At 40.6% G+C, this 12,199-nt stretch overlaps 1 protein-coding gene and 1 long non-coding RNA gene across 7 annotated transcripts in view; one reads left to right on the top strand and one right to left on the bottom strand.

Annotated features, from left to right (window-relative positions):
• HIVEP1 (HIVEP zinc finger 1) overlaps nt 1–12,199 on the top strand; it is a 127,773-nt gene that overhangs the window by 28,280 nt on the left and 87,294 nt on the right. The gene's annotated exons all lie outside the window — the stretch shown is intronic.
• On the bottom strand, nt 7,875–12,175 carry LOC117243903. Its single transcript, XR_004495934.1, has 2 exons — nt 11,728–12,175; nt 7,875–11,373 (listed from the first exon to the last, which is right to left on the bottom strand). It is a non-coding gene; the product is annotated as an uncharacterized LOC117243903 (long non-coding RNA).

Below are 12,199 nucleotides of genomic sequence, written 5' to 3'. Positions count from 1 at the left end.
TGACTGTGTTTGTACTTTTCTCTTGTCTAAAGGCTGCCAAATTCTAGATGCTGTCTTTCCTGGGAACTAACCAATGCTCTCTGGCATGATTTTTACTTCCCCTTATGTCTATATTTGAAAAAGCATATGTGTAGACCCTAAATGAATATATTGGTTAACAAGCTATGGATGACAACCCACAAAACATATTTCCTAAAGCAAGTTTCAGACTGCTTAATGGAAAACAAATACCAGAACGACTAAACCTGGGATATTGCTATTTATGCATATATTTCATATATGAGAAAAGGTGACGGAAAAAATTCCCTTCTGAGTTTTTCTTGGGCACACTTCTTCCTGTTGGAGTTAAGTTACTGTAACTCTGGGGGCAGAACTTGGTTCTTTCATATATATTTATGTTTTCTCTGGTAGGACAGGACATGCTATATGGCAGAAACAACTAGTTACTGTCATTTACATGAGTTACAGCTTCATCCTTCTTAGCTCCTAAGGAAGGAATCATCCTTTACATCCTAAAGAAGTAAAGCCAGCAGTGTCCCCCTAAAGCAGCACTGTTAAGTCATTCTGTAGTAAACAGTGTCTCTGTTGTTCCTAAAAGAAAAGAGGCCATGCAGAATTTTCAAGCCTTCTGTGATGTGTTTTGTGTGCCAGTGACGCGATGTACGTGATGCTGGAGAGGCTTGGGGAAGGACTGCAGTGTGTGGGGAAAACCCCTCCTTGCAGTAGTGCATCACCCCCGACTGAGGGGTGACCTTGGAGGCAGTGGGGAATGGGCCATGGCTGGGATAGAGCAGATATTTCTGCATTTTTCAGCAGCAGATTGCCACAGGTGCATGGAGCTCTTGCTGCCCAATCCAGGTAGCACTGAATTTGGAAGCTCATTCAAGTAGCAACTGCTGGCTCGAACACATCATGAAATTAGAGGTTTTATTACAAAACACTAAAGCTTAGTAGTGTTCTTAACCTTGGATTCTCAGTCTTCAGCTAGAGCTTCCTGAAGCTTGCTTATTCTGTTAGGTTTTTTTTAAAATTTAACTTAAAATGTATTTACTTGCCTTCTTTCATCTAGTGACTCACATTAGTTTCTTCCACATGACTGCTCTGCTGAGAAGGTTAGGAACCTAAGAAGTAAAACTGAGATTTCTGTAACTTTATGTTTCCTCTATCAAATCCCTTAAGAAATTATCAAACACTGGCAAGGTTTATGATGTCATTAGAGCCTTTTATAACTGCCTAATGCTCCAAGTAGAAGAAACTTGGTTGTAACATGTTGTGTAACCAAGCGCACTGGTCTTCAAAAATGGAATTTAAAGTCCATTTTTTTTCAAATTACCTGTCAGATGCCAATATGAATATATTAAGTTCTGGTGGAATCAGTGGAAGTTGTTAAATGGGCGCACCTTCTCTGATCTGAACTGCAGCTTTGTTTTGGTTTTCCTTAATTTTGGTCCTAAGCGTCTAAATAGTTTGCTAATACTAGTGCACTTGGTATTTAGGAAAAAGGGGATAACTTCCATATTAGTTACCCAGTTTTGGTAAAGCAGCTGTTGTAGAATGTCCACCCTTCTGCCAGGGTTTAGTCCATGAAGTGTTCAAGAAAACAGCCTTGCACATGCATGCCTATCTAAGGTGTTTTTTTTAGTTAACTGCTGTGGGAAACAGTGGTTTTCTGATGACCTTATACAAACCAGGAAGAAGTGTCCTTTCTCATTTGTTGTAGGTGAACCTGCTGTAGCAGAGGCATTGGACTAGTCCCTTCCAACCCCAACCATTCTGTGATTTCAAAATGAGTTGAGGAGTGGCTGCTAGGTACTTTCCAAATGGGTGCAGCATGACATCTGTTGCCCACACGAACCTCACTCAGGCCAGCTGTTGATACCCCGTCAGCGAAGGGCATATCTGCCATGCCCTTGCATGACGTTTTGGCTTCTTCAGGAAAAAAAAGGAGGGTAAATAGAAATATAAAATAAACTTTATTTTCCTTGAAGTTCAGAGAATGTGTGTGTGTGTTTGATATTTGTGTATATATATATATATATATATATATATACCCCGTGACGATTCTGATAAATTTTTGTTAAAAGCTGCTGTAAACTCAACAGTTCCTTAGCATGAGATACAACTCCAAAACAAGTTGCTGAGACTTTGCTAAACCAAGCATGTGTTAGTCATATTAGTAGTGCTGTTACTGAGGTGTTCTGCTCTGCCTGGATTGTTTTCTCAGAGAGCTTCAGTATATACAATATAATACACTGCCAACTGTATATAATACACTGCCAATTTCTGCGTTGTGGTAAAAGGAATAGCCAAAGGAATGCGTATGTGTGGTTGCTGAGAACTTTACCCAGACTGCAGACCTGTCAATTTTCACAAAAAAGCCCTAATCTAGAACGTTTTTAATGGATCTTTTAATGGAGAAAGGGTGATGGCTTTAAACTGATAGAGTGGGTTTAGATTCATATTAGCAGGGAAAAAGAACTTCTTTGACTGAAACCAAACTTGTAGCTGTAGGTAAATCACAGTGAGGTGGGAGATGCAACTTGTTTGGACAGCTAATGGCTGGTCAGTGCTTATAATCAAATGAGCAAGATCACTGTTTTTTTGAGGGATTTGGTGTACATAAGTAACAAAATAGTTTTCAGCCCCAAACTACTAGTAATCTGTGCAGACAAAATACATGTAAGAGATGAAAAAGCTACATACTTTACATAGAGGCAGGGTGCAAGAAAGGCTGATGTCCTCAAATAGCATGCATTGTGCTGGTAAAGTATAAAGAAGTGAAAAGTAGTGTTGAAGTAGATGTTTTCCCTTTCTTATTTCTAGACCTCTTAGCAGCCAACTGCAAACCCCGGATTTTATTTTCTCTGTAGCTGAGTGGAAGGATGCTGGGGTTTTTGTGCAGTTCAGGTGACTTGCAGTACTCCACATGGCTACATCATCTTTCATCATTCTGCCTTAGACTTGCTGTTGATGGGCAGGCTGTACTTGACCTTCACCCAGGACTACCAGGGACAGCAAGACTGAAGTCTCTCTTGTTTCTGTATTTTAAAATAAAGGGACTGCTCCTCTCATAGGCCTCAGTGGGCACTTCAGTGCTGGGCGAAGGGCAAGGCAGTGTGCCTGCTTGCAGAACCACAGGACTGAGCTGTGTGCCCAAGGAATGATCTGACCTGCTTACCCTAAGACAAGGTTGACAAAGTAATTTCTGACAGCAACTAGCATCTCTACAGAACATATATATCTATGTTCTTATCCTAATAAAATGATACAATATATATAATCTATGATGTATATGTATACATATATATATATATATATATATATAAACATATATATGTATAAAATCTATTCACGTGCTTTTCTTTCTGTCAGAAAGCTTTTCTCACAGTTGTGGTAGTCTTTCCTCTTCACATTTGAAAATATATTAATTTCCTCTTTGAATCTTCCTCCTGAACAATTGAGGACTGTTACCTTCTCTGCCTTCAGTTTCCTCTTGTTTAGATTAGATACTTAATCCTCTTTCTACTCTTCTGAATATCTTCCGACTTGTCCACGTATCTCATGGAGAGCAGCAGTGAAACTTGACCAAAAGGTTCCTGTTGGCATCTAGTAATGGTGAGTACAGCAGAAGGCTTTGCTCACAGACCTCTCTTGCTGTCTATCCAGCACAACATTTGCTTTTTTGTAAGAGTGTGATATTGTTGGTGCTTATCTAGCTTATTGTGTACTATCACCTTTAGCTCTCTTCTGCAGAACTCCTCTCCTGGGAGAGTGCAAGTTGGGCAGTCAATGAAAGATAGAAACCTGGTTGTGAGGCTGGCCTGGGATAGTGAAATAAAAGAAAGGGTAACAATGGCTTAGAGGAAAACTACCTGATTAAATACCTGAGTAAATATCTCACAAAAAAAAAAAGGACAAAACACAAAATACTTTTTTGACAGTTACTAAAGCAGATTCCAAAGGGATTTTGGCATCAAATGTGCTGAAGTTCAGTTTGGGTATCAAGGTTATAAAGTGTTTGATGCTAGGAGATTGCCAAAGAAATGTTTCGCTTGTATATGCAAGACAGTGTTCTTAATAGTATTAACACTAACATTTGCCTGCTTGCTCTCCTGTCTGCTGAAGTCTGTCACTTTGTAGCCCAAGCTGCTTTTTCTGTGTTACCTTTTCATCTTCCTTTCAGGAAAAAAATTCAGTTCAGGTGATTTTTGTATTAGATAAATTCAGTTGGGTTTGTGTGTATGCATTTTATTGTAACAGTATGTATATAATTTTGTATGTTTCAAGAAGCAGTACTTCAGATTTTTGTGTGATCTTTTCATCCCACATATAGAAGAGCAGTGTTGCCTTGCAGTGTCTGGAGTGGGGACCTATGCAGAGCAAGTCCCATGATGGTTTTGGTTATTTAGAATGTTCTACACATGCATAGTGAGTTTTTTTCTTACTGAAAAGAGGGGAAATCCTCACTCATTGAAATAATTTGTCTTCCAGATTGGACAAAAAAAACATGGGTTTTTGTAGTGGGCTAAAATCCCACAAAATTTCAGCACTGTATTTCTTCCAGTAATCCCAAGGTTGTTTGTTCAGCTGCTTTCATTCAGTGTAGCACTTAATGAGAGAATTTTTAAAAAAGAGGGGTGGTTAGAGCATGGAACTTTATATACATATATATTTTTTAAGTACTTTGACATATACTTGTTCTTTCATACTCCTTTCCACATTCATGTTGTGTGTGTGTAAGGGAGTGTGTGAGAGGCACTCCCAGGAGGGACGTCAGCAGTTTGTGCTCCTGAGTCAGCAGAAGTTGCTGGAAAAGGGACAGAAGTGTAGTAACTGCTGCGGCGAATGCCGCGCTTCGCGTTGTGTTGCCTGATCCCGATTATGGGTCTTAAGCCCCTACTGACAGCTGCAATCCCCTTGTTTATGAATCTGTTTCTAAATGCTTTCTTTCAGAGAGTCACACAGCTATGACTGCACCCTTGGTTCGTTTCGACATTTCCTCGTTAGCCTGGAGGGAACTCTTTAAAAGCTGCTACCCCACGCTGCTTCCATCCTCAGCAGGAAAGGGAATGGTTTTACAGTCCTGTGCAAGGACCAGAGGCTCGGGTGGATTTGGGAGCCAGGAGGGTAGGGTGCTCCATGGTGGCTGCAAAACCATGTTGTCAAATATCAGCTATATTCTTCTATAATTTCTGATCCAACTATTACTGACTTGGCCAAGGACTGGGTTGAAATAATATGGGACTCTGGGAACTTTATATCCCTTTAGGATTTAGGATATAAAGCCCTTTCACCTTGGGTTACTTCAAACTAGAATGGCAAAAATTGAGTTGGAGTATACTGTTCAACTTAGTTTATCTTCCACCCATGATGTGGTCTGAGTTAGGGGGTTGGGGTTGCTTTTTTGTTTTGTTTTGTGTTTTTAAGTAGCTAACCACCTGAATCCACAAAGTACTTAAAGTGCACTTAATAATCCTACTTTGCTTCTGTGCTTGAGCATGTGTACTACTACAAATGGGACAATCACCTGTAGAATAGACCCATACTTCCATCTTTCAAGGCCCACACATTGGTGTCTACATTATTTGCTGTTTAGCATGTTCTGTGATCAGTGCTAAAATTTGAGTTGCAGAAATGCTGAGTAACTACTGTTTCCATGTTATTTTGTTCTAAATAATTCAAAAAGATGCTTATACAAAGCTGTGGGTGCTCTCCTACATAATTAATACTATAACAAAACCATGGCAGCATTAAAATGAATAGTCAAAAGTGAGCCCTGCCTGTCTGTTACCTACAGAGAAAATTCTGTCCTACCTTTTTATTGCTCTGGAAAGGTCTCTACACCACCAGTTTAAAATAGGTGGCTTTTGCTTAAGTCCCTCAGTTGAAATTTAAGGAAGGGTGAAAAGAACAGAAGCAAAGAGCTGACATGCCCCTGGAGAGCTCAAAGAAAGGAGCAGTAGATGCAAAGTGAAATCAAATCTCTGCTCAGGAAGGTGGGTTCTGTATCCATCAGTTTATGTTAAGGTACAGTAGGGTTTGAGCTATGGGTGGAGCTGGGTGCAATAAGGCAAGTCCTGGGGTCACCCCAGTGATTAAGCCACCAACTTTTCCTGAAGTTTTTGTAGAGGAGCCCAACACGAGCTCTCGAGTGTGGCTGAATTGTGTTTTGTTTTTTTTTTTTTTTTAATTGGAACACAAAATACTTTTGATGCTGAAAGTTAAGTTGAAAGTTTACAATGATTCCTTTGTAGCAGTCCCTTTTGAAGTAAACAGTCCAATAGCTACAAGAAAACACTACACAGAGGGATAAATTCTGCTTTCAAGTCTATTTTTAATATAAATGTCTTATGAATCTTTTTCAAACAATATATGTTAACAGGAATATTTACATAAGAAAATGAAATAGGATTTTAAACTATTCCACTGAATATGTAAGTACCCCTGTCCTTGCTTGATTTCTTTTTCTTCAAATAATCAGCAGCCTTTGGCATTTCACATCCTTCTTACAGTAATTTTCAGTAATTTCTTCCTGAGTGCTGATACTTGGTTCTGTCTTAGCTATTTGATACTTAAGTTTCTCTCTGTAAACTTTCACATCCATGTGCACTGTTCAGAAACTGTTTGGCTGCTTTTTTGAAGTCCCCATCTTAATTCCTATCACAATATTTCTTAAACTATGTCACTTTTGTTTCTTGTTTTTTTTTTTTTTTTTTTTTTTTTTTAATAGAAAACCACTGATGTTCTCAGCAGTGGCTGTGCTGCCATGCCCAGCAGCCTCATGGCAGGGCTGTGACCTGATGAGAAGCTCTTTCCCAGGCTGGTCTGAGAACGCCAGTAATGGTGTTGGTTGTCTCTCCTGAACCAAGTTTAGCACCAAGACAAGGGAAACACCTAGCCATGTGAACACAGCCGCCTTGGGCCCGTGACAGGCTGCATTGCTTCATGTCATGCAGTGCTGTTGTTGGTTATTAAAGGCATCCATGCTCTCACATGTTGGCAGCCTACCAGATCTGTCTTCTTCCAGCTGAGCCTCAAGGCTTATTGTGTGAGAGAGAGACGTGCCTGCCCTAGCTGTGTGCCGATGGTGTCAGTCAGATGGCTGGTGTGGGGTAACTGGCCACTCTTGATCACGTATTTTGTATCTGATTTAAGGGCCCCAGTAGATCCTAGCTCAGGGGGAGCAATGCATGTAGCTGCCACTGGGCAATGGGGCTGAAACCTCAGCCTGATGACAGTCAGAAGAGGTACTGTTTGCTGAGGCCCAACAGTTGGACCCATGATGGTGATACACCAAGAACTTTTAATGAATCCCGTGAGTCGTTCCATCGCTGCTTGACATCCCCATTTCCTATAACGTAGTGCTCAGAGGGAGTCAAATCACTACCCCCAGTGACTGATCCTTCTTCACCTTCATTCTCTGCCTCTGTGTGGTCTGGACAGGCAAGACCCTTGATTTGGGTCTTTTGTAGGAAAGAACCTTGATTTGGACCACCACATTGAAATACATCCTTGAGAACCAGCAGAAGCATAGAGTGAGAGCCATTCTGTCATCATCCTCCATGAAGTAACTGCAGAGTTGTGTCATAAAGAATGTGCTGTTCTGATCATCACTGCAGAACATGCTGTGTGACAGACAGCCTTGCTAAGAGGTCTGTAACTTAGGGATTGTGTTGACTCATACAGTTGATTATCTAAATGTAAAGAATAGTTGATGCATGTTAAAATTTGAATTTCATTAGGTGGAGGGTTTTAGACTTGAACAAATGAATTATTTTTTTCATGTAATGCTGTAAAATGCTTACTTGTTTAGACAAAGAGTGTTTCCCTTGATACAGAGATAGCAGATAATAATAAGCAAGCAGACAAGGTTATGCAGCAAGGGGGTATTTTAATCATCTTCATTTGGAGAAGACAGGCCAGAGTGAGGTACCTCTTAGAAACAATATACTTCACTGATACTTTGCTTCAACAGATTGACATCATTTCAGGAAAGAAAATAACTGTTTGCTATTCCTGTCATAGACTTCTTTCAATCACTGCGACAGATGTTCCAAGCATGTTGTTCCTCTGTTAGGTTTCTTTAGTAGTAAAAATACTGCGATCTAAATATAGTTTAAATTGGTTGAGGTACCTTGTTTGAATATGATTCAAAATTGTATTATACCTGGTTTAAATCAGACTGTAACAGGACAAAAAACATTGAAAAGTCTAATTATGATAGTTTCAAGCCCAGGTAGGAATTTTTACTCAATCATATTTAAATCTATCTTTTTCTAATATATCTTGCAATCCAATTTAGGATGAACCCATATAACATAGTGAACTTCCCTCCCCTTGCTCATTATTTGGAATTACCTTGGACAAAAAATGGGAAAAATACTTATTTAAATAGTTCTCTTTTCCTGTATCTGCAGTGTTGTCTTTTGTGGCAGCTGAATGTTCTACACCAGGAAGACAGAAATTCTGTTATCCTTTTTCTTCAATGAAACGGAGTTTAGTGTTCAGGAACAACTGAGGTGGCTGAGATTAGAGAGAGAACCAGTACACATTCACAAGGTACCCATTATTCCTTTGGGGACTTTGGAAGCTGAGAAGGCTACGGTCCTTACAAGCCCCTCGTTCCTCTGTCAGTGAGTTCCAGTTCAAACCTCTTTGTCATCTTTCCTGCTCACTTGCTTCTGGGAGAGCTAGCAGGATAATGCAGGTTGAGTTTTGCTGAACCTGTTGGTCGTAAATAGCTCCTCCTTTTCATTCTCCCACTCATTTTTTACCTAGATGATTGGTTGCTGCTCATGTGGCCCACTTTTTGAGACCACTGGGTTGGGAGCACAGCTTCCTTCCCGGAACTGGGTCATGGTGGTGTGATAGTAACTGCACTGGTGTGCGTCCTTTCCAAGTGCAATTCCAGTAAGTGACGTTGATCAGGGGAATGCTCTTGTTTGGATACTGGCTGGCTGGAGTTTTCTGCTCCCTCTTTCTGACACGTATACAGATGAAGTTGCTGAATTGCGGTGTCTGGGACAAGGTGCTCATTTGTTTCCAAAAATGATGAGTAAAGCTACAAAGTTCAAGGTTTATTTCATCACTTGGACTTTTACTCCAGTGATAGAGGGTGGGAGTTCAGCTTTAGAAAATTGAGATGTTTGTAATCAGTTCTTGTTTCATTGCTAGTTAACTTTATTTAATAGTCTGTTAAAATAATCCTGCAAGAAGAAAGTAAATGTAGGGAGATACAGCTGCAGTGATCTCCAGTGCCTAATGGCATTGACAGCATCCTTCATTTTGTGTTTGTTTTTGGGGGAGGAGAGAGAAGTTTATGTGGTAATCACACGCTGCCAGGTCATTGCAGGGAATGTGGTGCCAGCAGTAACAGTCTCTTCAAGCTCCTGCTTCTGTGGGAAAACTCACGGGTGGTTAACTTGAGCAGCCAATTTTGAGCCTTCACAGAGGAGAGTGGTTCATTTACACTTTGTCTTGAAGCCATTTGGGCCCCAATATGATCTCTTGTAAGGAGACATTTTCTTCTGGATTTGGTTTACAAATTTGGAGTTGGAATTACTCATATTGATCTTCCTTTGGTTTCAAGCTTCTTTGTGCAGCAGTGAAGGTTGTAGTTGTTTACTTACTAATTTCATCATTGTACTTGTGTTGATTTAGTGCCCATAGGTATTTAAGCTGTGAAAACAGTGAGAAAGACTTAACATCTAATTTTTCCCCTTTTTGTTCTTACAATTAAAGAGAAATCCTACAGGAGTCATCCACGGAGTCACTTTGTAAAGTTCATGTGTATTTTCACTATTCATGGACAGCTGAATACACTTTCAGGACTTCTCTGCAGCATGATCCTGGCCTTCTCTTAATTGTTTCTATGACAATTTTATATTCGATTTGATTTAGAATAAAAGAACAAAGGGATTCTTCAGCATTCAAACAGGCTGCCTAGGGAAGTGGTTGAGTCACCATCTCTGGAAGTATTTAGAAGATGGGTAAACATGGTACTTAGGGACATAGTTCAATGGTGGATTTGTCAGCACCGTGTTAGTGGTTGGACTCGATGATCTTGGAGATATTTCTAACCTAAATGACTAAATGGTTCTAAGATCCAACCTACTACTTCTTGAGTTTGCTTTCCTGTTTGAAGGGCTGAGTTGCAGTATCTGGGTTTCAAACTTCATCTCTTTTGTCCAGCTTCCGTGCCAAGTATGGTGAGATCTTTAGTTCTTGAAAGGTAGATTGGATATTTAGGGACAGGCGTTAAAGATTATTCTTCATTTCTTTGCCCTTGTTTGTTTATAATAACAAAGTTTCCAGGAAGAAGATACTGTCTGTAGAGCAGGATTTAGCAGGGCAAATTACTTAAAGTGAGAAGATGTTTCTTGGAGGTGAATGTAGCAGAAGTGTTCCTGCCTGCCTGTAGCATTTGAATATACCACATAAGGATGGGAAACACCCTGACCTTAAGGTAACCTTCTGCTCTCCTACTTTGCCATATGTCTCAAGACCTGCAAGAGATTTGACTGCTTCTCACAAGCTCTTCTACGACGGCTGTCTCCCAGAAAGGGAAAGAGTTATATAACAGTTTTCCTCCAAAAACTGGGTTTGGAATTCAACCAAGACCCTGATTTTAGTTCCAGTAGAAGTCTAAAACTGGCACGAATTGTTTTCCAAGGTCCCATTTTCCGTGTGTATAAAGAAAGTAAATGAACCAATAGTTTAGTATGTGGGGTAGAATATTCCTAAATAGCAGCAAAGGAGAATGGTTCTTGGGAAGAGCCACAGCCACCAATTTACTAGTTAGTGAGCTTTCTTTCTCCATCAGGGGATACAATTTCTTTGTCAGCAGTCACCAGTGGAGAGCTTGGAGGAGAGGAAATGCACTATGATACAGAAATGGAACCCATTTCAGATATGATACCTTCCTGTTGAACATTAATGAACTGCAGCAGTTGTATGTAAGGTTTGTGGCTTGTTATATATGCTTAGCTTGTCAAAAGTTTCTCGGGACATTAAGGGCAGACACTGTCACTTGTGCAACAGGCAGAGCTCTCTGCCTGTGGATGTAACACTGACCTTACTTGAACTAATAAATAGCTGTCTTATCCATGACCTTTAATAGCTGTAATGTGTACACCATCTACAGCCTTTTTCAGGTTTGCTTCAAAAGAGATCACTGGATAAAGCCTGTGTATGTTCGTATGCAGTGCTCTGTGTGATCTTTTCTGGCTTGTAACAGCACATCAAGAGAATTCCAGAGTTCAGAAGTAGCAGAGCAATCACTTTTCCATGTGCTCTTTCTTCCTCATGAAAAGTGTTCATTCACAGGTGAATGAACATGGTGTTCATGCACATGGTGTTGTGCAGCCAGAGGATCTTAAAGAAAAAAAAACACGACAGAACATAATGTTGGGCTTTATCGCCTTAATGTAAAATCAGACTTACATTCTGTTTGCATTCCCTGGTTTAATTTGAAAGAGGACAGAGGCAATATTAAAATATAATGAGGGCAATTCATTTTGTGGTTCACGGTGGCTCAGATTTAGAAGGGAAAAAGCTCACCTTAATCAGCACAGTGCTTAAGGGGCTCCCTGTAAGAAGGTTGTGCTTAACCTTCAGCAAACGCTTATGGGCTGCCCTGAATAGTAATGGGTTTAAGCACATACTTAAGTGTTTTCCTGAAGGAAGACCTAAGCATCTTCTCAAGTGTTAGATTACGGCTTCATTTACCTTATTCATAAATCCCAGCATCGGAGGCAAACTTTTCTTTCATCTCTTGGCAGATGTGTATAGATTTTTCCACCTCCGTTTGCCCTGCTTTCTGTGGCTCTCCTGCTGCAATCTGATCAGCCCAGGCTGACCTTCAGTGGTGCTCCACATGGTTCGGGAGCCTGCCCGCATGGCTCCGATTGCACGATCAAAGTCCGTACCTTGCCTTTCATCTGCCGGCTCTCTGCCCTTCCCTTCCCAGGGTTATTAATTTGAAGAACTCAAAGGCGCAAGCCCTTTCTGCTGCGCCTGTTCCCGGGGAGTAGGAATGGGAACTGGCGGCTTGTCCAACGGCTTGGCTGTGGGCAGTTTTCCATGGTGGGAGATGGGATTGGAGCGGGTTAAATCTCTACCAGCTGGTTCTTGGGTGGCTGTCGGAAATGCAAGGAAAAAAAAACACCAAACCAACAAACCAGGAGAGGAAAAAAAAACC

The sequence above is a fragment of the Parus major genome, chromosome 2 (assembly GCF_001522545.3).
Source record: "Parus major isolate Abel chromosome 2, Parus_major1.1, whole genome shotgun sequence".
In the NCBI taxonomy this organism is placed as follows: domain Eukaryota; kingdom Metazoa; phylum Chordata; class Aves; order Passeriformes; family Paridae; genus Parus; species Parus major.
This window is presented reverse-complemented; position numbering and strand designations above follow the sequence as displayed.